Raw genomic sequence first — 7075 nt, forward strand, 5'->3', positions numbered from 1 at the left:
CAGGCTGGGAAAGAGAAAGTAATATGACAGGAATAGGAATCATCGTCATTTGGGTTACTTCCTCATGTAACTTACTTGAGCCCAGTATCATAAATGCCACTTTCATTTGACAATGGAGTACTGCTGTGTACACCCAGCTTTATGGATTGGTGGGTTAGACCACACCCAGTTTATGTTGGGCATTCAGGGTGCAAGGTGGTCTGTGGTTAAGCATTTAGTCTTTACTAAACCTCAGTAACAAGCCAAAGCCTGTTTCTCAAAGAAGAGTTGCTGTCTACTGTGGCTGGCAGGGCTTTGCTCTGAAATTCTAAAACAGACCATCACAGCAACCATTGATCTACTATACATTTATAGAAAAGCAATAAGAAAATTAGGGTCTATCTTTTAAAAAGTAATCATCAATGCTCATGGAGGAAGAAACAGAATTACTTTTTCAACTATTTTTTTGAAAATGATTTTAAACAAACCTGGGCTGTTTTATTTATCAGAAAAATGCTTAAAATTCTATTTTGGGCTCAAAAAATATTCACACCTAAACACTAGACATATAATTTAGGGCTAAATTCAGTAATGAGTAGCTACTGTATGAGTGTCCCTTGAACTAAGTTTAGCTTTAGTAGATAAAAGCAAACAGTTTATAGATGAGCAGATAGTTGAAGCACTAAGCCATAAAGTTAAGATGAGAAAAATCTATTTAGAACTAAACATATTCTAAACCCACATACCCAATGCCACCACTGTCCTTAAAATAGAACTCAAATATTTAGGTATCTAAAAAGTATGAGTTTTTCATTTCTCATAGACCTCATTTGGGGTTAGCTTGATTATTTTTGCATTCCTTCCTTAGTATAAAGAGAGTATTTTTTTCTAATTTTGGAAGGATGGCACTTTTTGAAACAAACAAATCACCATCACAGTTTGCTTCTCAGTTTCTCTTCAAATTACACCTAAATGTAAAAAAACCACACAAAATCATGCATTTGTAAGACAATAGGAAGTTTCCATATTTATGATTTTGCAAAGAATTATCTCTGTGAGCCCAAAGGGTCTGACTTAGTTTAACTGTCATGCTTCTCAGCACCTGGCAGATGCTAAGGTTCGGGGAAACCTAACATGTCTAAAACTGAGCTCATTACCTTCCCTCCACATTACCTGCTTCTCTATTCAGAGCACCAACTTGCCAAGTCTCTCTCATTACAAACCTGGGAGCAGCCTTCCTCTCCTCTCCCCATCTCTAATCAGCCGCAAAATCCTGTCAATTGTAAGTCAGAATTGTCTAGGCATCCGTCTTCCCTTCCCCTCCCCAGGCCTTCCACCGACTCACTTCAACTGTCCAACCTCTGTTTTTCTGCCCTTAGTCTCTCCACCCCGAGGTTATTTTCTAAAATGTAGATCTGATTATTTGTTCCTCACTTGATTTTAATTTACTTTTTCTTTGTTAATCCTCACCTGAGAATATTTTTTCCATTGACTTTTTTAGAGAGAGTGGAAGGGAGGGGGAGAGACAGAGAGAAACATCTGATGTGAGAGAGACACGTTGATTGGTTGCCTCCCACAGGACCACTGGTCGGGGCTGGGGATGGAGCCTGCAATGGAGGTATGTGTCCTTGGCTGGAATTGAACCCTTTAGTCCTTGGGTAGATACTCTATCCGCTGAGCCAAACCAGCTAGGGCTGTTCCTTACTTTAAAAGTTTGGCTGGCGCCTTGGCCAGTGTGGCTTAGTTGGTTAAGCGTGGTCCTGTGCACCAAAAGGTCGCTGGTTTATTCCCCGTCAGGGCACATGCCCAGGTTGTGGGTCGAGGTGTGTGCAGTGAGGGGAGAAGGGAAGGAGAAGCACATCGATGTTTTTCTCTTTTTCTCCCTCTCCCTTTTTCTCTCTAAAAATCAACCAAAAACATATTTAAAAATCTGTTTTAAAAAAGTTTGACTGGTTACCCTTTGCCTATGGAAAATAAAATAGAAATCCCCATTCACGCCCTGTAAGGCTCTTCACAGTCTGGCTCCAAACCAACTTTTCAGCCCCATTTGCAGCCATATTGGATTGCTCATCATTCTCTGAATCCACAATATCTTGTCATGCCTCCATGGCTTTGAGTGCACCCACTCATCCAACTCAGTGGAATGATTAAAGGCTGGATACTAGAGCCAGGCTGCCTCAGCTGGACTCTTGGCCCAACCATGACTAGCTAAAGGAGCTTAGGCAATTATATAAATTCTCTGTGGCCCAGAAGTCTTGTCTATAAATGGACTTGATAGTAATGGTACCTATCTCATAAGGTTATTAGGAGAATTAAATGACTAATACACAAAGTTTTAGAACAAAGTCTGGTACATTGCTAGTACTTGATAAACATTGACCAGCATTCTTTTCTATTAATATATGAACATTGTGTGGACCTGTGTATGAGCTCCTTGAGCCAGGAATTTCTAAATTCTGAATGGATGACTGAGAGTACGTGCTCAATTAATGCTGAGTAAGTAGAAGAGTCAGCAGTAACACATTAGCACCAGAATGACTAGGGGAGGTAGAGGGCAGACCTTTGATACTATATTAGGTCATGGTGGGACCCATGAGAAGGTGGTTAGGACTATTTCTAAACAGACTGGTCTCTTAGGCTGCTCAATTTCCATTAGATAGGCAGCCTGCTTATCTACCCACAGCAATGGTTCTCAATGTCTTAATGCTGACTGCGTATTAGAATCACTTGGGAAGCTTTTTAATAATAGGGATGTCCGGGGATGGGCTAGAAGGAGTCATGTCTACCTACCTAGAATTTCTGATTGAATTGGTCTGGTGGACCTCACTCATCAGTAGTTTTTAAAAGCTCCCCAGATTCTAAAGTACAGCCAAGTTGAGAAGCACAGGCCCGAAAGCGGGTTTGCACAGCTCTGCTCTCTGAGACCAACTGGCTGGCAGGGGCTGCAGAAGAAGACAAAGTCCTGGCCCTTGTCTCCAAATCCTTGTGCCTGGCAAGTATGCTCACATCAGGGCTGTTATTAGAGACAAGTAAGGTCACTTTCCTCTAGTCCTTTGTTTGAATTTCTACCCAATTCAAAAAGAGCACAGGAATTCATGCTAGAGTTGGCTGGGTCCGGTGCCTGAGATGCTGTCATCAGCAGATCCAGGCCCCAGTCCTGGGTCTGAAAACTTTCTGCATGGCTTCTGTGAGTGTCTCTGGGCTTTGAGAGGGTTGAACTTGTTGGAGATACTTTCCTGTTTTAATACTAAGATTCTATCCACATTTTTAAAAATCGTGATTCAGAATGTTACATTTTTTCCCCCTGTGAGTTTTGGTGAGCTTGCTCTCCCATTCATGAAAAATTGGGCTCAGTAGTCCATGCTGAGCTTACAAAAATGCAATCTCATTGATATTACCAAGGTACTGGGTGTTCATCGCATTTATTTGTTCTTTTATTTGGTTGTCATTTTGCACCCTACTGCATTTTATGAAGACTTGGAAAGGGTTTCTCTTACTGATAGGTGAGGGCAGTCTAATTGGTAGTTGCTGTCCATCTTGATCGAGATTGCAACAACCTTGAACTGTTTGACGGGGCTTGTGCAATACAACCAGAGACACAACCCTGGTAGAGACTAGGGTATGAATACAACCAGGAAACTGTCTCCCTTTGCAGCCTCTTCATACCTATGTTCATCAGTATGCATTTGGTTTTGCATTTACTTATTACTTGCTTATTTATTCTGTCTCATTCTAGTAAAAAAAAAAGATTTTGAGTCAGCTTAGAGAAATATGAATTTGAGGTAGAGTATAAATAAGGGTGGAAAAAACCCATGAGTTTATGGAGAAAATTCAAGAATGCCTGTCATGGGGCCCTGAGTAGCTGCTATGGCTAATGGAAGGAAGGGGCCATGATTAGAAACAGAAGCTAAATTGCCCGTGCATTTAAAACACATGACTAAACCTGAAGTATTGAGTTCTGAGGATAAATTTTATTTATGGGTCCTAAGGAAGGGGCTTCCAGGTGAATTCGTTCAATGCCATTGGCATTGGCACGATCCCTGCAATAAGTGCGACAGCAAACTCCTTATGTCTATTTGTTATTTCATCAAGACATAGCAAAGCATAATTTAGCAGAAGTAATTTTGCTAGCAGCTAAAATAATGCTAACCAAATATGCAGCTCTGAAATTAAATACTTACAGGAAAAAAATCTGAATATTTAGAGGAATATATGGACAACATCTCCATGAGTATTTTTTTTTTGTAACTGAGTTTTTTGATATGGATTGAGCCAGAAATAATGGCAAACACCATGTATAGCCACTACTCTAAATACTTTTACATATATTTTCTCATTTAATACTTGAAACATTCCTATGTGGTCAGTTCTCCTGCATCAGCATCACCTTTGTACAGACGAGGAAACCAAAACAGAAAGGTGTTTGGTAGCTTGCCCAAGGTCACCCCTTGGTAGACTGATATATGAGCTCATGTCATGTGACTCCTTGCTTTCTGCCACTGCACTATCCTCACCTCTCTGAGAGTTTGCAGTTATCTCCTCTGACTTTGGCTTCTCCAGTTACTGTTTAAGAACAAATGCATAAGTTTTGCCCTTAAACATGCAGAAATTGACATCATGTCATTAAAATAAAGAACCCCCTCAGGGCTGAATAGAAGCGTGGCATGTCCACACTGAGGTGTCAAACAAATCGGTGATGCAGTTCACAGAGGTCTATGGTTTTCAAACAGGCTGTGAAGGGACCCAACAAGGGCATGTGGGGGTGGGGGAGACAGTGAAGGAGAGGCCTGAGCAGACTGTGCCCCACACCTTTTCCTGTCTCCCCCAGCCCTCCCCACACCCCATCCAAGTAGAGCACTGCCATGTTGATCTGTTTCACATCGGAGGTTTACATGTAAATTTTAATTAAGCAAAAAATTCCAAGGCAAAACAATTGAAAATTACTGTTCTGTGCCATCACAACCACTATAATTTTTAATTAATGAATCCCTGAATTCATTGTTTCTGATTAGGTAAGCTATATATGTTCATTGCTAAAAATGTAGGGGTTGTGGTGGGGGGCGGGGAGAAGAAGTACTAAAAAGAAATTGCAAGCCACCTATAATCCTAACACCTAGCAATGACAATTTGCATTTTGATGTATATTCTTCATCATCCCCCCCATGCATTTATATGCATTCTTGGGCATACAAACATATATATTTCAACAAAGTTGTTTTATAACCTGCTTTTTAATTTAATACTATTTCATGTGATTATTCCTTTCTGCAACATGGTTTTTAAATAGGTACAACATGTTACAGACTTTAATGTTTCCTATTATTAGATATTTAGATGGTACCTAATGTTCTACCCATTATAAATAAATAATATTTTATAAGCACAGTTGTACCTAGTTCTTTGCCTTTATCCATATGTCCTTTTTAGAACTTACTAGAAGTAGGATTTCTTGGTGGATGTTGTATGCTACCTAGATCCTCCCTCCAGGACCCAGGGACTCATTTCCCCACTTCCTGGGGTGTTGATTGCTGATGGCTCACAACAGATTCACTTCCCAGGACCCCCTTGTTTATGGCGTCTCCCAGGGCCAGCTCACTTCTGGTGACCGTTGATGTGGATGTCCAAGGACCCAGCCTGCTTGCCTCAATCCAGGTCAGCTCTGAAGGGCCATCCTGCTCCAGCTCCATGGAACCATGTGAGGGGCCTGGTTCCAATGCATCACAGCCCAGCTGCTTCTTTTGCCCAGCCCTGCCTCCCTCACCCCTTCACGGGTGTTGATCCCCAGGACATTCCCCAATAAACTTGCACACAAATCTCCTCTCAGCATCCATTTCTCTGGGAACCTAAGACAAAATGGTACATGCATCTTTATGTAATTTTATATAGTTCTAAAATAATAGGAATGCATGCTTGTTAATATTTCAGATCGGCAGACCCATCTGAAGAACTGAAAGAAGGCTAGAGTGATTGTAGCGGAGAGTGATGACAGAAGTGTGAGATGAAGCCCTGAATGGTTTGGCTCAGTGGATAGAGCGTCAGCTTGTGGACTGAAGGGTCCCAGGTTCGATTCCAGTCAAGGGCATGTATCTTGATTGTGGGCACATCCCCAGTGGGGGGTGTGCAGGAGGCAGCTGATTGATGTTTCTCTCTCATTGATGTTTCTAACTCTCTATCCCTCTCCCTTCCTCCCTGTAAAACAATCAATAAAATATATGAAAAAAAAAGAAAAAAAAGAAGTGTGAGATGAAGGTGGAGAGTTTTGCAAGGACCAGACCATAGAGGCCTTTTCGATCTGATGTATGAGGGGCCTGGCAGGAAGCAGATAACACATTCAATTGGGCAATTCCAGGACAGTTGAGTGAAGAGAATATTTACAAAGCTGTGGGCAGAGTTTAGTAAAGGCTAAGAGGGGGCTGGAACCAGCAGGAAGCCCTTAACTAGCAAACTTGGAGGAGCAGCTACTGGAATCCAGTCTGGCCCGGTGTGGAGAGGGCTGCCTGATGGGCAAGGTGGCTTCAGGAGAGGGACACAGCCAACCTGAGGTGTTAGGCAGAGAGGAAGAAGGAGAAAAGGACTCAACTTTACTCTCCTTCCACCTTCCAGATCTCCTGCTGGTACCTCCCACTTGCCAAACCCTCCTGGAAGCCAAAGAGCATGGGAAACCCGGAGGCTGTCCGTACAGGTCAGCCTCCAGGAGCACAGCAGACGGGGTGAAGGGTGAACTTGAAGGGACAAAGCAAAGTTCTCCAGCACAGCCATGGACACAGTTTGGGTTTTATCTATCCTAAGCGCATGGTGTTATGGGCCGAGTAGTGCACCTCATCCCCCCTTTCCTATGTTGAAGTCCTAACTGTTGGTTCGTCAGAATGTGATTGTATTTGGAGGTAGGTCTTTAAAGAGGTAATTAAGGTAAAATAACGCTAGATGGGTGGGCCCTAATTCAATGTGACTGGTGTCCTTATACGAAGGGATTAGGACACAGACATTCACAGAGAAAAGACCAGGTGAGGACATTTACAGGCCAAGGGGAGAGATCTCAGAAAAAAAATCAACCCTGATAATATCTTTATTTTGGACATTTAGCCTCCAGAACCGT

Source organism: Myotis yumanensis, unplaced genomic scaffold, assembly GCF_028538775.1.
Source record: "Myotis yumanensis isolate MYYU_CA2020_CCGP unplaced genomic scaffold, mMyoYum1.0.hap1 SCAF_6, whole genome shotgun sequence".
Classification (NCBI taxonomy): domain Eukaryota; kingdom Metazoa; phylum Chordata; class Mammalia; order Chiroptera; family Vespertilionidae; genus Myotis; species Myotis yumanensis.